The 12,250-nt window shown below is 34.0% G+C and overlaps 1 protein-coding gene across 12 annotated transcripts in view; it reads right to left on the reverse strand.

The window, feature by feature from the left end:
* Window positions 1-12,250, reverse strand: part of METTL15 (methyltransferase like 15) — a 382,010-nt gene that overhangs the window by 355,847 nt on the left and 13,913 nt on the right. The window lies entirely within an intron of this gene.

Below are 12,250 nucleotides of genomic sequence, written 5' to 3' on the forward strand. Positions count from 1 at the left end.
TGCAGAGCAAAGGAAACCAAAAGAAAAAAAAAAGAAAAGACAACCTACAGAATCAGAGAAAATAGTTTCAAATGATGCAACTGACAAGAGATTAATCTCTAAAACATACAAACTTATACAACTCAACAGCAAAAAACCAATACCCCAATTGAAGTATGGGCTAAAGACCTGAATAGATATTTCTCCAAAGATATACAGATAGCCAACAAGCACATGAAAAAATGCTCAACATCACTGATTATTAGAGAAATGCAAATCAAAACTATTAGGAGGTACGATCTCACACCTGTCAGAATGGCCAACATTAATAAGTCCACAAATAACAAATGCTGGAGGGGTGTGGAGAAAAAGGAACCCAGGGGGAATATAAATTTGACAACCGCTATGGAAAACAGTATGGAGGTACCTCAGAAAACTAAATATAGAACTTCCATATGACCCAGGAATACCACTCTTGGGCATCAATCCAGACAAAACTTTCCTTGAAAAAGACACATGCAACTGTATGTTCACTGCAGCACTATTCACAATAGCTAAGACATGGAAACAACCTAAAGGTCCATTGACAGATGAATGGATTAAGAAGATGTGGTATATATAGACAATGGACTACCACTTGGCCATAAAAAAGAACAAAACAATGCCATTTGCAGCAACATGGATGCAACTAGAAACTCTCATACTAAGCGAAATGAGTCAGAGAGAGAAAGACAAGCACATATGATATCACTTATATCTGGAGTCTAATATAAGGTACAAATGAACCTTTCCACAGGAAAGAAACTCATGAACTTGGAGAACAGACTTGTGGTTGCCAAAGGGGAGGAAGAAAGAGTGGTATGGACTGGGAATCTGGGGGTAAGAGATGCATTTGGAATGAATAAGAAATGAGATCCTGCTGTATAGCACTGGAAAATATATCTAGTCACTTGTGATGGAGCATGATGGAGGATAACATGAGAAAAACTTATATATATATACATATATATATATTTATACATATATGTGTGTGTGACTGGGTCACTTTGCTATACAGTAGAAAATTGACAGAACACTGTAAACCAAATATAAAAGAAAAAATAAAAATCATTTAAAAACATTAAATAAATAAATAAATAAATACACCTATGTGGTACATTCAACCTCCATATCTAGTTTCTACACAGTCTCTCATTTCAAATATACACTATCATCTATCTTTTCATCTCCACTCCCAAATGAGCTTCAACTCCAGATATTCCTTGCTAAACCTCAGGACAATGAAATGGGAGAATGTATCAAGGTTCCCTACGTCCAAAAGGTAAAGTCCTATATCATTAGCATGGCTTAGAAATTCCTTCATGTTCTCAGCATTTATTTTCCTGCACAAATGCTGCTTTCTTGTGACTTTCTTCATTTTCACAAATAGTTCTCTCTACATAAAATTCTCTTTTTTCTCATTACTCATTTAGAAAACTCCTTATTTCTAAAGATGCATATTAGACTTATATCCTCTGTGAAATATGTTTTTTTATATCCCTAGTACCTAACAAAGTGTGTAATATGAAAATGGCACTTAATTCATGTTAGTTTTTTCCAGTACTTTTTACCTCCTAAATCTCTCTCATTCCTCTCCAAAACCCAACAATCACCACAAAAGCCTCATAATGCATAGGGTCCAATCCATTCTCAATAGTGTTGATAGAATAATCTTTTAAAAAGGCAAACTCAGGGGAGTTCCTCTTGTGGCTCAGTGGTTAACGAATCCGACTAGGAACCATAAGGTTGCAGTTCGATCCCTGGCCTTGCTCAGTGGGTTAAGGATCCGGTGTTGCCGTGAACTGTGGTGTAGGTTGCAGACACGGCTCGGATCCCGCGTTGCTGTGGCTCTGGCATAGCCCAGCAGCTATGGCTCTGATTCGACCCCTAGCCTGGGAACCTCCATATGCCGTGGGAACAGCCCAAGAAATGGCAAAAAATACCAAAAAAAAAAAAAAAAAAAAGGCAAACTTAATGGTCTCTAACCTCCACCTCCCTCTCCCACATCATCTTTCACCACTTCCTCTTTGTATCTTCAGCTCACCCAGGGGCTTATTTACAATCCTTCATTCTCACCATACTCCTACCTAGCATAAAACCTTTACATATGTTCTCTCTTCTCTCCGAAGTAAAATCAGCATCCATTTATAATAAAAACTCTCAACAAAGTTGGTATAAAGGGAACATACCTCAACATAATACAGAACATATATGACAAGCCCACAGCTAATACAATATTCAATGATGAAAAGCTAAAAGCATTTCCTCTAAGATCAGGAACAAGACAGGGATACTCACTCTCACCATTTTTATTCAACCCAGTTTTGTAAGTCCTAGCCACAGCAAACAGATAAGAAAAAGAAATAAAACAAATCCAAATTAGAAAGGAAGGAGCAGAACTATCACTGTTTGCAAATGACACAATACTATACATAGAAAATCCTGAAGATAACACCAAAAAAAAAAAAAAACCCTACTAGAACTCATCAATGAATTCAGTAACATTAAAGGATACAAAATTAATATACAGAAATCTGTTGTGTTTCAATATATTAACAATTAACTATCAAAAGGAAATTAAGAAAACAATCCAATTTACAATCACATTAAAAAAAAATAAAATATCCAGGAAAAAATCTGGCTAAGGACGTAAAAGAACTCTACTCAGAAAACTATAAGACACTGAGGAAAGAAACAGAGATGTAAAGATATACTATGCTCATGAACTGAAAAAGTTAATGTTGTTAAAATAAGAATGTTATTTAAGGCAATCTACAGATTCAGCACAATCTTTATCAAATACCAATGGCATTTTTCACAGAACTAGAACAAAGTATTCTAAAATTTGTATAGAAACACAAAAGACACCAAATAGCCAAAACAGTCTTAAGAAAGAACAAATCTGGAGGTACCATGCTCCCTGATTTTGTAACTGAGCAGGACCCTAGGGGTCTTCCTGGACAGACCCTTTCCTCTGCTTTTCAGTTCCTCTCTGAAGAACCTAGATAACAGTATCTGATGAACATTTCCTGAGTAGTTTTACAAATGGTTAAACCCCCATCAAATGGGAGAAATTAACTACTTGATGACCATAAGCATAAAGCCCTCAGACCTACTGGAGACTGAGAATTAATAATGTTAATCCCTCTGATATCACCCTGTTACCTCATCATCAGCTAGAGACTTATACACAATCTGATCACATATTCTTCTATTTCCCTCCATCACTTTGCCTTCGAAAATGCCTTCCTGAAACCCATCAAGGAATTTAGGTACTTTGAGCATTAGCTGCCCTGGACTCCTTCCTTCTCTGGCACCTTACAATAAATGCTGCATTTTCCTATGCTACAATCCAGTGTCAGCAGATTGACTTTACTGTGTATAGGTGAGGAGATCCAAGTTTGGATCAGTAGCAATTTCAAACTATGCTACAAAGTGACAGTAATAAAAACAGTATGGTGCTGGCACAAAAACAGATATATAGATCAATGGAACAGCATAGAGAGCCCAGAAAGGGATCCACATTTATATGGATCTAATCTACAGCAAATGAGGTAAATATATACAACAGAGAAAAGACAGCTTCTTCAAAAATAGTATTGGCAGAACTGGTCAGCTACATACAAAAGAGTCAAACTGGGCTACTTTCTCACACCATACACAAAAACAAATTCAAAATGGATTAAAGATTTTTTTTTTTTTTAGGGCTGCATCCACAGCCCATGGAGGTTCCCAGGCAGAGGTCAAATTGGAGCTGTAGTTGCCGGCCTACACCACAGCCACATGAATGCAGGATCCAAGCCACATCTGTGACTTACGCCACAGCTCATGGCAACGCCAGATCCTTATCCCACTGAGCAAACCTGCGTCCTCATGGATGCTGGTCAGATTCATTAACCACTAAGCCACGACAGGAACTCTTGAATTAAAGGTTTAAACGTGAGACCTGAAATAATAAAACTTCTAGGAAAAAAATAGGCATTATATTCTTAGACTTTGGTCTCAGTAACTGATGGATGTGTCTCTTTAGGCAAAGTCACAAAAGCAAACAAACAAATGGGACTGCATCAAACTAAAAAGCTTTTGCACAGCAAAGAAAGCTATCAACAAAAGGAAAAGGCCATGTATTGAATGGAGGATGATATTTGAAAGGATATATCCAATAAGCAGTTAATATATAAAATATACAAAGAATTCATATTAATCAATATTTTTAAAAAACAATTAAAAATAGGCAGAGAATCTGAACATTTTCCCAAAGACAGACAGATGGCCAACAGGCACATGAAAAGATGCTTAAACATCACTAATTATTAGGAAATGCCAATAAAAACTACAATAAGACATCACCTCACACCTGTCAGAATGCATATTCTCAAGAAGATAACAAACAACAAATGTTGGCAAGGATGTAGACAAAAGGTAATCCTTATACCCCGTTGATAGGAATGTAAATTGGTGCAGTCATTATGGAAAACAGTACAGAGATTCCTCAAAAAATTAAAAATAAAACCACCACAGGATCCAGCAATTCCACTCCTGGGTATTTATCCAAAGAGAACTCTGATTGGAAAATATATATGTACCCCTATGTTTACTGCAGCATTATTTACAATAGCCAAGATATGGATGCAATCCAAGTGTCCATGAACAGATAAATGGATAAAGAAGATGTGGTATATATACATATAATGGAATCACACTCAGCCAAAAAATAATGAAGTAATGCCATGTGTAACAATATGGATGTACCTAGAAAGAGTCTTATACTAAGTGAAATTCATCAGAGAAAAACAAATACTGTATGATTTCACTTAAATGTGGAATCTAAAATCAAAACAAATAAGGAAACATAACAGAAACAGACTCACAGATACAGAGAGCAAACAAGTAGTGCCAGAGAGGAGGGGGTTCAAAGGAGGAAAGAAATAAGCAACAGCAGAAAAGACTAAAAGGGCTCCCAGAAATACACAGCCATGTAGGGATTTAGGGAAGGGAGAAATTAAGGCACTTAGAAAATCATTCATATAGAACAGAATAAGAACGGATATTCAGAATGACTACCTTAAGTCAATTAAGAAAAGTTTAATTCAGATGCATAGACTCTATATGGTAAGTAAAGCTACATTTTGGAAATACTTAGAAGACTTTGAACCCAAGAACCAATACAAAAGAAATGAACAAAAAGTTACAGCACTTAAAGTAATAACTGGAGTACCTAATCATTCTAACTTAAAATCAAATATAAGTGTTCAAAATGATTTACTGGTTTATTGTTTAACTAATTAATTCTTGGTCTCCCGTTATGAAAGAAGTTCAGTAAAAAGTATCAGAAACCAGCATTATTGTGGTTAACATCCTAAACTGACATAATGAGCTAAAGAGGAATGCAGTATTGAATCTTACTTAAAATGAAAATTAATACCTTGCTTTTCATATGATACAAATGAATGTCTGTTTATATCATAAAATCCCCTACTTTGTGGATATGATTATATATTAACTCAAAAGAGTTTGCTCCTCTCTCAGCAAAATGAGTATCCCTAAAATGGATTACCTTCGACATAACATTTACTATTAGTTCTGTTAACAATATTAATAACATAAGCTACCAATCCTGCCATTCCGGCTCTTTCCCTTACCTCCTTTAGGAAACTCTATTTGTGAGGGGCGGGGGCGGGGGGGTGCCAGCTCATATTCTTTGTTTTTTCAAGTAGAAGAAAAACTTGTACCTTTCTGTTGTATGAATGTCTGTATTCACCAAAAGTTCATATGTTAAAATCCTAACCCCCCAAAGATGATGGTATAGGAAGTATAGATTTGGTAGGTACCTAAATCATAAGGGTAGAACATGTGAGCACACAGCAAGAAGACACCTGCTATGAAACAGGAAAGGGCATTCACCAGACTATTCTGGCACTATGATCCTGGACTTACAACCTACAGACTGCAACAAATAAATTTTTTTATTTTTTTTATTTTTATTTTTTTGCTATTTTCTTGGGCTGCTCCCGTGGCATATGGAGGTTCCCAGGCTAGGGGTCAAATCAGAGCTGTAGCCGCCGGCCTACACCAGAGCCACAGGAACGCAGGATCCAAGCCGCATCTGCAACCTACACCACAGCTCACGGCAACGCCAGATAGTTAACCCACTGAGCAAGGCCAGGCATCGAACCTGCAACCTCATGGTTCCTAGTCGGATTCGTTAACCACTGAGCCACGACAGGAACTCCCAAATTTCTGATGTTTACAAACTACCCACTCCATGGCACTTTCTTATAGCAGCCCTAATGGACTAAGACATACCAACTGGGTAGTCAGTAAATATTTATTGATTAAATTAGCCACAACCAAACACTTTTATTTATATGGTTACATCTTCAGAATGGTAAGTTCTTTCATTAATTATTTATAAAAAATAATTTTTGGATTTTTCTCCATGTATAATTATAAAATCGAATCTGTCAATTTAGTTACCTTGGATGTAATAAAAAAAAATTCAGAACAGAACACACTGAAAACAAAAAAAAATGAACAAAAAAAATGTCAGTTTTAGATGGATAATTATTTATCTTTAACTGCAAAAGGTTCAGAAATAATAAATACATTCAACATAATCAAGTAAGAATAGTGTAAATTCACAAATAGAAGATTCTACAGGAAATGGAGAATTTGACAATACCACCACTTCTCACCCCTGACTTTCAGAAGATATAGTCACATTAAGCGAAACCAATTGATTATCTCTAAGTTTTTCAAATAATTTCTAACACTTACTTTGAATAAATCCTGAAACAAAATATTTTATTTTGTATGTTATCAGTCATGCATTTAAGTTAATGGTCCTTCAGAGGAAAACTTAATAACTTTAGAAAAACCTGGGCAGTTTCTATTATTAACATGATGTTACAAAAATATTAAACCAAGAAAACATTATAAAAGTCTCTCTTGTAGTTATCAATGTCCTCACTTTGTATTTAAGTTCTAAAGTAGTCCCTAGCAAGAAAAGTTGATTTCATGTTAATTCACTAAAGTGGTTTGCTCTTTTGATCATTAAAATTGGAGCAAAATCAAGCCTCTCTATTCAAAAATGTTGGTTTCACACATATTACTCAAAGAAGAAATCATCTTGGTGATAATACTCTGTACTGGTAGAAAAGTTAGTCTTCTAAGATGATTTTTGAAGATCATTTTTTAATTGGGGAAGGGTAGATTACTGAATTTGCTTTAATTCTTTCATAATTTCTGCTACAAAGGAAGAGTAAAATCAAAACCATGAGAGAAGACATAAGGTAAAGAGTTTCTGGAAAAAGAAGGAAAACATATAAAGATAGAAATTCATGAACTTTCTTTCTTTAGTATTAACATTGCTCCTTGAAAACATCTTCTTTTGGTTTCCTCTCTTTAACAGCACCCTTTCCCTCTATCTTCATTTCTAAGATTCAGTCACTTGATGGCTCTAGTCAATTTATCTTATACCTTTCTTTGACCAATTTATTCCCCTCTCCTGTCATTACAAATACAAAATCTCCTTGACAGATGAAAGATCAATTTGGGAAGAAGCTGTGAAAAACCAGTGAGCTGACCACTGAGATAGGCCAGGACTCTGTCGTGATAAAAGCAGCATAAAGTGCTCCAAATGACTAATCACTGACACAGTCCCTAGTGTGCCCAGCAAGCTTGTGACCTATGCTCTAGGTACACAAGACCAAACTAGCTGATCTAAAGGGTTAAGAGGCCTAATACAGGTCCTGAAGATTTTGTAGGCTGACCACTAGATACATGAGAACTAATACTGATGGTGAAGGGAAAAAAAGCATACCACATAATCTGATTATTACCTAGAAGCATTCAAGTCCAATCAGTATCATTTATTGCTACATGGTTCTAGTAAAACAGAAGCATTGGACATATTTCCTCCTCTTCTTTCTGCATTTAACATCATACTTTGTACAAAATGATGCTGAAATCAGCACTAATGAAAAGCACAGACAACAATATATTAAAGTGCTTTGCAAACAGTAAATTCTTTTACAGTTTTAGGTTGTTGTTAATAACATTCGTTCCAGAATACATTGGCCTCATGTGAAAAATTCTTCATCTTTATGAATATATTCAATATCCAGAGTTAACTTCTTTTGCTTTTCAAAAAGGAAAAAAATACACAACAAAAAAAAAAGAACTGGCTTTTTTTTCTGGAAATTTAATTATAAATACAGAAAAATACTGTGTACCGCAGAGAGTAAATGAATATGACAAGGACAAAATATACCCTTAAAACTAGTACATAATGCAATATAACAGCATCTGATATTAAAGATGGAAACAAACCAAACAAAAAGTTTATACAGAATAAGAAAGTAAATAACTATAACAAATGCATATAAATACTTTCTGAAATAACATTCATCAAAATAAACAAAATCTTTAAATGAACATTACCTCCTGGTAAATAATATTCATTTCATCCAAAGTAGACAAAAACTAGCACCAATGAAAAAGAAGAAAGAGAATTCACAAATCATTACAAGATGAGTCATATAAAGCTTTGCAACTTGGTTTATTATTAAAAAAAATTTAAACATGCTACTTACAGCTAAGTAGTTTGTTACATGAGGAGAAGGTAGTAGAAGAGTAAAATAAAATGTTATTAGAACTCACAAGGTCAAGGTACACTTCCTACCACTCTTACAAAAATAATATGGGACCTAGAAAAACAATAGGAAAAGACAGAACCACTGGACCTAGCCTCTTGCAGTAACTATGATTAGACTATTGATCAGGGTCTAGTGCTGACCTAAATAGAGAGTAACCAGTACTCAGGATGACTCATGCAAATGTGCTTTGTGAACAGAAAAATCTCACTTATTTCTCCTTTTTCTTTCTATGAGCTTCCCTTAGAGAATGGACCTTTGTTTTCTTCCTGGGTCTCAATTTACTGAACTAGAATGGCTCAAATTAATTTTAAAATTGAGTACATATATTTGACTTTTGGAAAGGAAAGATTATTCTTTGCAACCATGAGACCACATTTATTTGGGAGTTAAACCAGAAACTGTAATTCCTAATTACCTTTTAAGTTGAATTAAAAACAAACAAAAAAACCCTTAAATTCTTATATTTTAATAGCAAGAAATGTAGTAAAGATTCGGCTTGCTGGACTAGAAAAAGATCATATTATAAGAAGATAATTTAAAGATACTGGATAGGCAAAAGAATCAATTGTTAGTCTTATTTATCCAATATCCTTTGTTTATAATTTGCTTCTAAATTCTAATGAAGACAATTTTATAAAGTGATAAAAATGCATTAATTCACTGGTAGAAAAGCAAGAATATTCTCATGGATACTGAACTTATCAGAGAGAGTGTATATACCTTCAAAAAATATGCTGCAATTACTAAAGATTTAAATGTGAAAACTAATGTGTTATATATAGTTACTTATAAAAATGTGTATAAAAATTCATATATGTAAAATAAATATTTTAACTAGTACCTCATCATTATGGGAAAATAAACATGAACAAATTATTCTTCTTTTAGTTATAAATGATGTATTTACTTCTACAACTCTAAAGAATTGTTCAAGAAGCTAATATTTGGGGCACGACTGAGTAGCTCATTAAGGTAAAGACCTTATTTCTTTATATATGCCAAATAAAATTTGAAAAAATAACCAGAAAAGTCATTTCTGCATCAATTTTTCATATTTTATAACATTATATGAACAAGCATTTTATAAACATTAAATATATACATTCTCACTAGAGAAAATATGCTAAATTTACCTCTGAAATCCATATCCTGTATACTTTGCCCCCAAACTCTAAGGAATTTCTAAATCTGATACTTTGAGTAAGATGGGTTTAGCTAATATTGATAAAGTGTAGTTTCAATAACAAAAAAGTTTGATAAAAATTTACTTAAGTAAACAAATATAAGAATTTAATATTTAATTGTCTAATTGTTTTCTGTTTACTACTGATGACTCCCTGAAAGATTTTAAATATCTTAACAATAGTTTGTAAAATGTTCATCACATCACTGGGTAGTGCAGGTTACCTATAAATGCTAATAGCCAAAATATCAGATAACAGATTAAATAAATATGGTACTAATAAAACACTGCATATAATCAACACAAAGCTAATAATGAAATCCAATATTAATGTGATTTTAAAATATATATTAAAGACATACTTTACAAGTATACATAGAAAAATATCTACAAGAAATATAGAATCTGCAACAGTAAAAGACAAAACAATATTCACTGAATATTGAATATTGAATGTTTGCATATAATTATAAAACAAGCATCTATTTTAGAAACCATAAATTAATGTAAAAAGAAGTGTGTTTTCTTCAAAACAGTAACTTGCTTTTTTAAAAGAAATTTTCATTATGCTAAAATACACATAACATAAAACTTACTATCTTAATGTTTTAAGCGTACATTCCAGTGGTAGGTATTAAACACATTTGTAATATTGTGCAATCATCTATACCACCCATATACATAACTCATTTATCTTTTCAAATTTAGAATCTATATGAATTAAACTATAACCCCTCATTCGCCTCTTCCCTAGCCCTTGGAAACCACCATTTAATTTCTGCCTCTATGATTTTGACTACACTAAGTGCCTCATATAAGTGGAATGATACAATATATGTCTTTCTGTGCCTGGCTGATTCACTTAAAGGCAAAATGTCCTCAAGGTTCATCCATGCTGTAGCATACTGAAGAATTTCTTTCCTTTTTAAGGCTAAATGATACCCCATTTTATGTATATGCCACATTTTGCTTCTCTCTTCATCCATCAATGAACACTTGGGTTAACTGCATGTTCTAGGTATTGTGAATAATGCTGCTATGAACATGGGTATACAAACATCATTTCAAGACATTTCTTTCAATTCTTTTGAGTATGTACCCAGAAATGGAACTGCTAAATCATATAATATTCTACTTTAAGTTTTTTGAATAGCCAACATACTGCTTTTCAGAGCAGCTCTATCATTTTACATTCCCACCAACAGTGCACAGAAGTTCCAGTTTCTCCATATCTTCACCAACACTTCTCTGATATTTTGATAGTAGTCATTATAATGGCAATCGGGTAGTTTCCCACTATAGTTTTGATTTGCACTTCCCTAAAGATTAGTGAGACTGAACATCATTTCATATCCTTAATGACCATTTGCATATCCTCTTTGGAGAAATGTTTGTTCAAGTCCTTTGACCATTTTTGAATCAGGTTGTTTGTTCTGTATTGTTGAGTTTTAAACACACTCTATATAATCTGGATATTAAGCCCTTAGCAGAAATGTGACTTGCAAATGTTTTCTCCCATCCTGTAAGTCATCTTTTTTACCTGTGGATAGTGTCTTCTGATACGTATCTTTTTAACATTTTTATGAAGTACAATTTATCTATTTTCTTTTCCTACCTGTCCTTTGGTGTTATATCCAAAAAATAACTGTCAAGTCCAATGTAATGAAGTTTTTATCCTATGTTTTCTACTAAGAGTGTTATGATTTTAGGTTATATGTTTAGATCTTTGAACTTTTTTTGGGGGGAGGGCTGCACCCATGGCACATGGAGGTTCCCAGGCTAGGGGTCTAATTGGAGCTGTAACCTTTGGCCTACACCACAGCCACAGCACTGCCAGATCTGAGCCGTGTCTGTAACCTACACGACAGCTTATGGCAACGCCCACTGAGCAAGGCCAGGGATCAAATCTGCAATCTCATGGTTCCTAGTTGGATTTGTTTCCGCTGTACCACGATGGAAACGCCTGATCATTTTAAGCTAATTTTTTTTTTGTGGTGTTAGATAAAAATCCAACTTCACTATTCTGTATGTAGATATCCAATTTTCCTTGCATCATTTGTTTAAAAGACTGTCCTTTCCCCATTGAATGATCTTGGTTCCTTTGTCAAAAATTATTTGACTACATATGAAAGGGTTTATTTTGGGTTCTGTGTTCTATTCCACTGGTTCATATGTTTTATTTTATGCCAGTACCACCCTATTGGTTACTGTACTTCTGAGAAAGTTTTGAAATCAGGAAGTTATAAGTCCTCCAGGTTTGTTCTTCTTCAGGAGTGTCTTGACAATTCAGGGTCCCTTCAGATTCCATATGAATTTTAGGATGGGTTTTACTATTTCTACAGAAAACATCATTGGGATTTTGGAACAAATTTCATTGAATTTGTAGGTTTCT

Source organism: Sus scrofa, chromosome 2, assembly GCF_054392235.1.
Source record: "Sus scrofa isolate SSC_HxYL_T2T_F1_AM1 chromosome 2, Sscrofa_HxYL_maternal_Yorkshire_Landrace_v2.0, whole genome shotgun sequence".
NCBI classification, from domain to species: Eukaryota; Metazoa; Chordata; class Mammalia; order Artiodactyla; family Suidae; genus Sus; species Sus scrofa.